The 12,063-nt window shown below is 38.2% G+C and overlaps 1 protein-coding gene across 1 annotated transcript in view; it reads left to right on the top strand.

Annotated features, from left to right (window-relative positions):
• The first annotated feature begins 6,778 nt into the window (after window positions 1-6,778).
• Window positions 6,779-12,063, top strand: part of itprid2 (ITPR interacting domain containing 2) — a 52,845-nt gene continuing 47,560 nt past the window's right edge. The window contains 1 exon segment of the mRNA XM_022203632.2: window positions 6,779-6,920. The gene's annotated coding sequence lies outside the window, so the exon portion shown is untranslated.

Raw genomic sequence — 12,063 nt, 5'->3', positions numbered from 1 at the left:
GACACACACAGACACACACACACACACACACACACACACACACACACACACTGAAGACGGGTTGGGGGTAATTAGCATATCGAGGCCTCGCCCTCCCGGCACGCGCCATATGGTGCTTACGTCATTAAAACGGCCCCGGGGGTCACGTGACAAATCTTCCATTCCTATCAGCCAAAGTCTCTCTCTCTCTCTCTCTCTCTCTCTCTCTCTCTCTCTCTCTCTCTCTCTCTCTCTCTCTGTCTTTGTGAGGAAAGTTGACCATCTGTCACCACACGGATGAACGCATGCGCAGACGGAACAGCAACGCGCTCCTGCAAGGTGTGTGCAGCACGTGACAATTAAATGAGATCTGAGAGTGGAAGTTCATGATACTTTATTAAAAATGAAGAATACAAAGACGGTGATGAAGGTGATGGTGATGAAGATGATGGTGATGATGACGATGATAGTGATGGTGAAGATGATGGTTATGATGAAGGTGATGATGATGATGATGGAGATGGTGATGTGATGAAGATGATGGTGATGATGAAGATGATGGTTATGATGAAAGTGATGATGATGATGATGTTGGTGATGTGATGAAGATGGGGACGGTGATGTGATGAAGATGATGGTGATGATGACGATGATGGTGATGGTGCAGATGATGGTTATGATGAAGGTGATGGTGATGATGATGGAGATGGTGATGTGATGAAGATGATGGTGATGATGATGCAGATGATGATGATGGCGATGGTGAAGATGATGGTTATGATGAAAATGATGAAGGTGATGGTGATGATGATGGAGATGGTGATGTGATGAAGATGATGGTTATGATGAAAATGATGAAGGTGATGGTGATGATGATGGAGATGGTGATGTGATGAACATCAAGATGAAGATGATGGTGATTGAGGATGAAGACGATGGTGATGATGACAGCGATGAAGATGATGTGATGAAGATAATGGTGATGATTATGCAGATGATGAAGATGATGGTGATAATGATGGTGATGATGATGATGAAGATGGTGGTATGTGAGAATAATTCCAACATATTTATCATCATCCTCATCAGCAGGAGCATCAATCATGATCTTTATTGTGATTCTCAATCAATACTTAGGATGAAGATGAGGAAGAGTATGACAAACATGCTGCTGATGCTGCTTACTGTGTTTTTCTAGTTAACGATGAAGATGATGCTAAAAATGATAGTCCTGACAACACCATCACTTCAGCATCATCATCATCATCTGTATATTCATGCTGTTTTTCATTATGATGAAGATGGTGATGCTATCTATCTATCTATCTATCTATCTATCTATCTATCTATCTATCTATCTATCTATCTATCTATCTAAACAGGTGTTCTTCTCTCTTAAATGGTCAGAACATGTTTTTTTTGCTTCTTGTTCCACACATCTCTTCTAGCCTCCCCTCCGTCCTGTTTAATCATTATCGCCTGTTTCAGCTTCATGTGTGAAAAAGTCAACAGGAGAAGAGCTGGACTGGACCGGTGGGCGGAGCTTAGACAACTTCTCCTCATCAGACCAATAGGAGCACAGCTGAGGACTTTGGACTGGCTGATCTGCAGTGAAGAGGTTACTATGGCGATGATGAACGGGTTGCTAAGAGGTTACCAGGCGACTGTGGAGGAGGTGTGGGTCGGTCCATGGTTAGGACGCTGTGGCAGCTAATGGTTAACTCAGAATCAATGTCTCCAGGTCAAGACTGATGAGGAGAAAACCTGTGGAGTTACCACACAGAGCCAGATTTATCTTTACTGTGGAAGTTCTGAAGTGTTGTTACTTGTTTTGAGGTTCTTTCCTGGTGTAAATAGGCTCAGCATTTATACTTTTAGTGGATGTTAACATACATAAGCTAACTGATTCTACACATTTATCAGAAGGCAGAAACTGAACTCCATGAACACGTTTTTTTTGTTCTTTTGTTATTCAAAGCGACGTGAACAAACAGCAACTTCCTACTGAATAACAATTATTATCCTATACTGCAGGCTGTGTGTTTGTGTGTGTGTGTGTGTGTGTGAGAGGGTGTGTGTGTTAGCAGGAGGTCAGATTACTCTATTCATACAAAGAACACACACAGTTAAATATTTACAAACAACAAGCTGAGAACATGTCGTTTTTGGTGAAAATGTATTTTTTAAAAAAAACAACATGAAAAAGTGAATTGTTTAACCCTTAGATGCATAAGTGGGTCAGAAATGAACCGCTGTGGTCATTTTCTTAGTTTTATCATTTCCAACTAATCCTCAAAAAGTATGTTTTTGATATCATTCCACTTAAATATTTAAACTATGATTATTACTACTGTATTATACTGTATTATTACTACTATTATTATTATTATTTCTGAACCCCATAAGACTCAAATAAAGAAAAATGAGCAAAAAATTATAAATAGAATAAAACAAAACAAAGATATATATATCTTTGTCTTTTAGTGGGTTTACAGAGTTAATTCTTTATCAGTTTTAACCATTTTTAGTGATGGGTACAAATGACGTGTGCCAGCTTGTGCACAATATTATCATTGTTCTTTATTTCAAAAAACTATTTCCCATTAAAAAAAGCAAAGAAAAAAATAACATAAACAGAAATTTGAAGATCTTTAGGAACATTAGGGAGTGACCAGTACACTGTCTGTAAATGTTCAGACTGAAAAGTTAAATTGTACTTCTTATTTTTATATACGCAGCCCATTTTAACCAACATGCTACAACACAATGTGAAAAACACCCATTCTTGTGTCTACAAAATTTAATACAAACAATAATACTAATGATTATTCTGAACCAAAATGACAGAAATGGTATAAAAACACATTGATTCTCATATGAGTCTTTTTTTGACACATTTATGGAACACTGTTGGGTCCAGTCACCGGAGCATCAAAGGTTTTAAGGATCATTAGCATCTCTACCACAATTTTTCACTCTTTGTTGCTTGTTTATGTCATTTCCAGTCAGGAGAAACCTTCCTGTGTCCGGTCTGCTTTCATTACAGCTCATCATTTTTCTACTACTTTTCTCTTTATCTGAAACAATCGCATGTTCTTCTGCAGCTGCATTATAGTTTTCAATGATTGTTATAATCATTCAGTTATTCGTATGTATGGAAAGCGCTCTATGGCAGCGTTTTAATGTTGTCATCGGTTTGTGCTTTTGGGTTTGTTTACGTAGCTCCATTAAAGCTATTTGCTAAAAAGTTTGACCAACTTATTATGTAAGGATCAACAGAAAAGGGAGGAGAATAAAAAGTGTGGGAATATTATTCCAGTTTTTAAATACTCAGCTGAGATCATAAAGGAAATATGGTTTGACATTTACAGCGTATAAACAAAGAATTGTTTAAGCAATAAAATAATCTTAATTAAATATGTAAAAGTGTTCATTGTGTAGTTCTAAAGCTCCATAAATCCAGCTTGTTTCATTTTGTCTTTGCTAATATGACTTATTTGAACAAACCTTTAACAGCTTCAGAGAACAGGACCATTACCTGGACTACAGCAGGTTTCTAGAGATTGTTGTCGGTGATGGAAGATTCAGGTTTAATGGTGTTTGGCGCCATCTAGTGGTCAATCTGGAACTACAAGCAAAAACAAGACAATATGACCTTTCTTTCTTTCTTTCTTTCTTTCTTTCTTTCTTTCTTTCTTTCTTTCTTTCTTTCTTTCTTTCTTTCTTTCTTTCTTTCTTTCTTAATAATTCTGAACAATTAAACTAAAATAAGGTACTAAAAAGAGAGCCTATATTGGGGCATCAGTTTAAAAAACAACAACAGAGATGAACCCTCCCGTTGATCTCATTTATGGGCACCAAAAAATATTGTTTCCTTGCCTGAAAAAAAAAATCAGCAAAAAAATTCCCCAAATCTCTGAAAATTTGCAAAACCTTCAGGAAGAAATTTCAATAATTCTTTAAAAATTTCCCTAAAAGTTTTATTTTAAAAAATCCCCTCAATCTGGCAAGAAAATTCTTGTAAATACTTTCAAAAAATGAGCAAAAATCTTCCAAAAAAATCCTAAAAATATCTAAAGTTACTCTATATATCAGTAAAACTTCCAGTATTTTCTTTAAGAACATACACATAACAATCAACCAAAATCCAGTGAATTTTAAATGTGATTAAACAGTGAGGTTAAGGTTCTGTGTTGTCAGTAGTCCTGAATATCTGCTGAGTCTCTGAAGTTAAACTGGAGAAAACAGTAAATCTACTCTCTAGTCGTTAACATTGTTTAATGACTGATTCACATGTTGTAGTACGTATTCCTGCAGTGTAGATTGGAAAAATAACCTCCCAGAATGTGTTCAAAGTAATGATGAATGCAGGGCCGGCCCTAGGACTTTGGTGGCCCTAAGCAAGATTTTTTTTGTGGCCCCAAAACATGCAAAGGGCAACTACCAAATCACGTGCACAGCTTGTAATTGGGTTAAAACACACATGCACATGATTAACAGCATTAACAGATTTATGTTTTATTGGAATAAAGACAGGGACAAAATGCGAATCACACACTTATTGTGGTGTGGCCCCCTTTAGTGGATGTGGCTATAAACACCGGCATAGAGTGTTTATGCCAGCGGCCGGCCCTGGATGAACGCTACAGTTATTACATGTATAATACAGCACAGATAAGATGGAAAATAAAATCCTCTCCTCTAAAGCTAAAGTGACGACAGGCCTTTCTGTCTTTCAGTGCTTGGAAAATATATATGACAGAGGAAATCTTTCTAGGGTTACTTTAAAATGAACCTCTGCTGTCAATGCTGATGCTGACGTCTGTCTTCATCTCAGGCGTCTGATGTTCACTGTGAGGATCTTCTGAGTGAAGCCAACAAAAGGAAAACCTCATCTGGTTGTGAAGAAGGAGACTGAATGGACGACATCCTCAGTGAACCACTTCCTGTTTAACTTTAACTTACAGAAGGACAGACCAACTGTTTCAGCAGTTTATTATTCTCTATTCAGTAGACAGTGCTCTGCTTTGGAGTGTGATGATGTCATTGAATCCACCCCAGCATGATTACTTGGATCCATTCGATTAGCTTCTTTATGTTTGTTTTTCTTTGATTTTGTTCAAAGCAGATGACACGGCTGAATGTCAGAGCAGAGCTTCCTACCAGTTGCTTTTTTGTTTTATCTGTAAAACAAGGATAAAACAATGGGACTTATAAGTTACCAAATATCCCCCAGATATGTTTTCAGCAATATAAATACCTATAAATATAACTACCATTATTGTCAGTGTATGTTCACCTAAAATCACAACATAATGGCAGGAGAAGCAGAACGTCAGTGTAGAAAGGTCAAAAGTAAAGCAACAGTAGCCTCCGTCCTCCGCTACGAGCTGACCTGCACCGGGGACACCACTCGGCCAGACACAGGACGCCGGGGGCCGCCGCATGCCTGCCGTGGACGTCGCCTCCCTGAGGGGTCTCCACTCCACGGCCACCATAGATATGAAGAGTAGATGCGCCAGTGCGCTGCAGCAGCCGGCTAATCGACGTGTCTACGTGGCGGCAATCTTGAAAGGGGCAAAGTTCCCATTCAAAGCAATGCATGTACATTGAAACTATATCATAATTGGCTCATTTCTCAACCGATTTCCGTGTGGTTTACTTTATTGTCAACGTAAAAACATGTACTATTAATAGAACATATGTGATCTAAAAAAACACTGAAAAAGGCTTCCTACAAATGCAACCTGCAATTTTAGTTATCATATTCTTTAGGTCCAGAGGCCAGGGACTCTTTTCAATTCAGCCATTACATACATAAATGTAAATGCCTGGATACATAGAAAATGATTTGAGAGCAAAAGATTTAATTGCAAATGTAATCTATTTTTTTCTTATTGAGATTAATTCATTATTATTTATTTATATATAAATAAATATATATATATAGGCTATTATATACATATAACAAGGAGCTAGACTAGAACAGGATTGAGTTTATTTACATTTACAATAAACACAATTATTATTAATATTAACTATTTAGAGGCTGCACAGTGAAGTAGTGGTTAGCACTTTCGCCTTGCAGCAAGAAGATCCCGGTTCAAATCCCGGGGTGGTAATTGGTCAGAAAAAACACATTTAGATTCTGATACACAAATCTGTAATGTAGCTGCACTTTCGCCTTGCAGCTAGAAGATCCCTGGTTCACGTTCAAGCTTTCCCAGGATCTTTCTGCATGGAGTTTGCATGTTCTTCCTGTGCATGCGTGGGTTTTCTCCGGGTACTCCGGCTTCCTCCCACAGTCCAAAAATATGCTGAGGTTAACTGGTTACTCTAAATTGTCCGTAGGTGTGAATGTGAGTGTGATTGTTTGTATATGTAGCCCTGCAACAGACTGGTGACCTGTCCAGGGTGTCCCCTGCCTTCGCCTGAGTCAGCTGGGATAGACTCGAGCAACCCCCGCGACCCTAGTGAGGATAAAGCGGTATATAGAGAATGGATGGATGTAGGTGAGTTAAAACATGGCGATGTTCTTCTTAGTTAAGCAATTCAATTACATGTTCAAGAGAAATTCTATCCGATCCAATTTAAAAATCAGATTTTGTTTATAACAATATGTATTTTGTGATCCACAAAATAATTTTATTTTATTTTATCAAACTAAATCAACAATCTTATGAATCGTATGATCATGCATATAAGAATAGCTGATACATTAACAGCTGATGTAAGAACAGCTGGTGTCCGCCAGGTGTCGCCGTTGCTCCGCTGCAGCCTCCAGAAGACACACCTCCGTCCTCTTCCTCCTCCTCCTCCTCCTCCACGCTGCTGCTGCTTTCAGGAAGCGGAAGCAGGAATGTTGGAGTGTTTTTAGAAAAGTTTGGACTCTTTTTCTGACAGTTCGGTACCAGAGACGCGGACTGCGGAGGACCATGACGGTGAGTTACCGGGACGCCGCCCGCAGGTTTGCCCGCCGGGAGGCCGCTGCTGTCGGTGTGAAAGGTTTTAGTGAGCCGCTGTCAGTGGAGCCCCACTGAGCAGGAACCAGAGAACTGGATCAACAAGTTGGTTTGATCTGAGACAGAACAGAGAGACAGAAAGACAGAACGACAGCAGCAGATTTAGAGGAGATTGTTTCAGTCTGAGCTGCTTTTAGGTCAGATTCATGGAGTTTATTATCATGGAGGAGGTTCAGATGTTTCGAGGTGAAGTGACAGATCAGCATCTGAGGTCAGGACTGTGCGTGCGTGTGCGTGCGTGCGTACGTGTGTGGTAAAAGCGTGTTGACAAACAGGCTGTAATGCTGGGATACATTAACTCATTTATAAGTAATTAATTAATAGTTCTGTCACAAAATGGTGCAGAACTTTTATTCAAGTTTCAGTTCAAAACCTCAAATATTTAAGATTTAATTTTCTGTTAATCGGGTAATAAATTACCAGACTAATAAGTGCAGCAGATGAAATATTCTTCCGTATTCAGAAGTGACTTGTCAGACACTGAACTTCAACATTTAGTCGATTGAAATGTACAGTGTGACGAAATAGTGAAAAAAAAATGCTTCTCATAATTCCCTACAGCTCAAAGTTTTACTCAACTATCATCTCAAAATCTAAATTTTAAGGTTTATAATCAGGTTTGCTGTCATGCAGCCAATGACAAAGCAACAGTTCCACATTTGTTTTGAAAGAACTCATCAATTATCAGAACGGTTGATGATTAATTCACTTTTAATCCGCTAATAAATTGCCAGACTAATGAATGCAGGTGAAGAAATATTCTTCCATAATCTAAAGTCCACTAATAAATTAGATTCAAGCTTCTTAAACATAAATTTAGGCGACTATTGATCACATTCATTCCAAAAAAGAAGCCTTTAAGTCTTAAAATCTGCTTCCATCTTTCTGTCTCCTCATCTGTTTTGTATATTAAAAGTAGTTTTATATGTTTTGATGCAGAGTTTAAATGTGAGATGACTAACTAAAGTGATAAACTAAATGTAGTGGAGTAAAAAAGCACTCACTGGAATTAAAGCACTCAAATTAAGCGGTGAGGCGTTAAATTGATTATATGTAGATGTTTCCATCTTTCTATCTCATTTATGTTTTGATTGTTTATGTCATGTTTGCATAATCTTAATTTTTAACGAGTAACTAAAGTGATCAAGCAAATGTAGTTGAGTAAAAAGTATTTGTTAAAATTCCATGAAATTAAATTCTAATTCAACATAAATAGTTAATTTCAATCTCTTCATCTCTTTTCCATATTTAGAAGAGCTGTTTTATTTGTACCTAAAAGCATTTAAGAGTTATTTTCCACCTAATTCTTCCCGTTTGTTCCATAAAACACCTCTTTGATGCTTCTGTCATCACTGTTCTGTCTTTGAGGCGACTGTTTTTGACGCTAATCCCAAAAAGAAACCTTAAAGTCTTTGCCTGCCGTTTGCTGGAACAGAAACGGGTTCCACTCTGGATCTGGTTTGTGTTTCGGTCGACAGGTTTCCTTAACAGTCAGCTGAATATTCCTGCAGTCAGTGGGTCATCCATTAAACAGGCCAAGACAGAAACCCTCCACGTTTCTAAATAGTTTATCGCCTAACGTAGATTCATGCTTTGCTTACATGAGATAATATTCAGAACATTCTTCCAATATTGTGATGAGTTACGTCTCCAGGCTCAATCTGCAGCCGTCTCGCTCTCATAATAAATTTCTCTCTATGAGTTCGTCGTCTGCATCGCATTTAATCATTTTACTTCTGCTTTTAGAATAAATAATCTCTGAAATACCTGAAATAATGTTTATTTTCAAAAAGTTGCATAATTAAAATGAGCAATAATTGCCAGAATGTTTTTCTATATTACAAAAAAACAAGGTTTTGTGTAAATAGTTAGATCAGACTTTAACATTCTGCACATTTTTGCTCTGTTTTTGCAGTTATAAAAATGTGGTTTTCGGACCAATAACTAGAATCGGTTCTTTTGTGTTTTGCAGAGTTTGCAGAAATAAGAGTTTTATTTCAAGTAATCGTTTCACTCCAAGGCTGATAAAGTACAAAACAAAAATGGAGCTATAACAAGCCTCTTTTATCCACAGATATAGTTTAGTTCATGCATCACTGAAGACCCTGTAAAACTATAAATATGTTTCAGTTTGGACAAAACAAGTGAAGAAGGAAAGCGTGAAACTGTAGCCATTTTCTTTAGTTTGTGAATTGTTTGTGCAAGAAAGACATTAAAGTTGTATGAAAATCCTAAAAAGCATGGCGGTTCGTAGCTCAGCTCAGCTCTGGATGCTCTGTTGTCCTTCAGTGACTCTAAAGAGTTCGACTAAACGTCTGATCTGTGCATCGTTTGTCTCTGATGCTGCAGCGGTCCACTCTCTGTTGTTGTTGTTTTTGTTTTCTGTCATTCCGGTTGGTTTTGCATCAGAGAGGAATCTAAAAATAAACCGTCTGTCTCCACGCTCGGACAGGAAGTCGTTGTGTTCATCATTCTAAACACTCGTTTCCTGTTTCACATGTTCTCATTCACATTTTGGCTCCTCTTGTCTTCTTCCTCTCCATCCTCCTCCTCCTCCTCCTGATTCTCCTCATGTTGTTTGACTTCCACCTCGCTACTTTAGTTTTTTGGTTTTGTCTGAACACCGGGGTGGAATTTTCCCTTTGACATGTCATTTTTGGTCCTCAAATCAGTCAATTTAAAGAACTATTTCAGCTCAATGATCACTTCTTTGACAGGCTGTTTTTGCATGAAATGTTTAATATTTTTTGAGACCTAGAATTTTCTTTAATTGTTAATGTGTGCTCCGAATATTTGGATCTCAAAACTATTATTCGGATACCAACGTAATGACCGAATATTCGGATATTTGGGTCCAGCCCTTGTAACTCCAGACTGTATATTTATAATAACTGCTTGAATTTACCTTCAGACATCTCTGCTAATAAATATATGAATTCATGAAGTATAATCTGTGAGGTAATTGTTATTAGAATAGAATAGCTTTATTGTCTTCATACATGGGGGCATGATGAAAATATCAGCATCTGCCACTGGACGGTGCATTAAAAGTTAAATTAACAACAATCCTTCAATCCATCCATCCATCCATCCATCCATCCATCCATCCATTCATTCAGCCATCCATCCATTCATTCAGCCATCCATCCATCCATCCATCCATTCAGCCATCCATCCATCCATCCATTCAGCCATCCATCCATCCATCCAGCCAGCCTTCCATCCATTCATTCAGCCATCCATCCATCCATCCATCCATCCATCCATCCACCCATCCATCCATCCATCCATCCATCCATCCATCCATCCATCCATCCATCCATCCATCCATCCATCACTGGTTGTTCCAGTTCCAGCAGTGGTAGGACTCTATGCACGCTGTAGACAGCTTCAGTAACTCCACTGTTCAGGAAATCATTGCCAGAAGTCCACTTTATTTTGAATTTAGAACTGTTTGGCTGCTAACAAACCATTTGCTGGTTTGATTGAGGATGTTTAGTAGTGAGATGAGAAGCTGAGAAGATTCTTTTATTATTAATGACCACACTGAGCCCAGCTGAGAGTACACACACAGATATGTGAGTGTTAGTCGTATTAATGAGCTCAAAACCCAAACATTGAAGTGACACAAACTGCTTCAGCTTAGAGTTTTGTTTCTGACTTCTTAACAGAGATGCTGTCCTGGCTCAGTTTGGTAGATCGTTATCACACACATTCTGAGTGTTTCTTCACTGCATTCTGCTTTGTCTTTCATTGTGTTTTTTTTCTCACACTGAAGTTTGAGGGTCTGTTAGCTACCATTAAAAACGGAAGTCTGACATTTTAGCTGTTGTTTCTGATCGTGTTGTTCATTCGGTCTCAGATTATGGAACAAGTTGAAATATGACAAAAAATCTAAACCGTCACGAAAAACTTGATAATTCTGAAGTGAGCTGGCGTTATTTTCCATGTCACAGGAATAGAAAACAAAACATAGAATACTTTGAATATGAAATACTTGATCACAAAATTTGAAAAATGAGTTTCTACGTGTGGTTTAGAAAATGCCACTAGTTGACTTCAGCACTGTTGCACATCAGCATTCTTCTGCATTCCCTGTAAATAACAACATAAACAGAAAAATCTAGAGTTCAGTCAGCTGTTTAGAAATAAGGAATATAGAATGTAAAAATAAACCACATGCTCCCTAACTGTGTAAAAGAACCTCTCACGCGTTTCTATTATTCATCGCGGTGAAGTGACTCGACTGTGACTCAGCTTTCAGTCGTTTCTCCCGAATCTCTACGATGTTTAAGCTCGTTCTGCTTCACCTCAGTCAGTGGATCAGCTTCAGCAGCCGTTCACTGGAAACATCCAGGAGACCCACGTCAGCGGCTGAAACAAGACTTCAGTCAACAATCCGCTGGGTACAGCTTACCGTGTGCATGATGTGATCTCAGTTTTTGAGTAATTTTGGAGAAATTTTGAGTCATTTTTGACCTTTTATAATTGTTTTGGACATTTTTTTAGTTAATTTGAACATTTTTTTGTTATATTGGACTTTTTTTTTAGGTTTTTTGTTGTTTTGGACAAATTTTTTAGACCAAAAAGCGACAAAAAAATGACAAGTGAGACAAGAAATGACAAAACTGAAACAAAAATGATACACAGAACAATTAGTACAGCAAAACACTAAAAACACAAGTGCTACAAAAAGGAAACACGAAACAAATGACAGAAATCAGACAAAAACTTTTAAATTTATAGCTTTACTAATTTACAATCTGCAGTTAATGTCTTCTCTGGAGTTTTTACACTTTGAGGGCTGGTTTTGGCCCGCGGGCCTCATGTTGGACACCCCTGCTGTAGAGTCTTTGTCTCCTGACGATTGTCTCCAGCTCCATGATTACAGAGCCGGTCTATAAGCTTCTCTCCAAACTCTCCACCTCTTCCTCCTGTTCCTTTTTACTCCAGCTCATCTCCCTCCACGTCTCTTCCGTAGAAATTCCTCGGGAATATCACGTCTCATGCCGGCAGTGAGATCAGAGGCTGCTGTTGGGAGTAAACAGCATCCGTCTGGCTC

The sequence above is a fragment of the Acanthochromis polyacanthus genome, chromosome 14 (genome assembly GCF_021347895.1).
Source record: "Acanthochromis polyacanthus isolate Apoly-LR-REF ecotype Palm Island chromosome 14, KAUST_Apoly_ChrSc, whole genome shotgun sequence".
NCBI lineage: Eukaryota > Metazoa > Chordata > Actinopteri > Pomacentridae > Acanthochromis > Acanthochromis polyacanthus.
The sequence above is the reverse complement of the archived record's forward strand: the minus strand, read 5'-3'. Positions and strand labels throughout refer to the sequence as shown.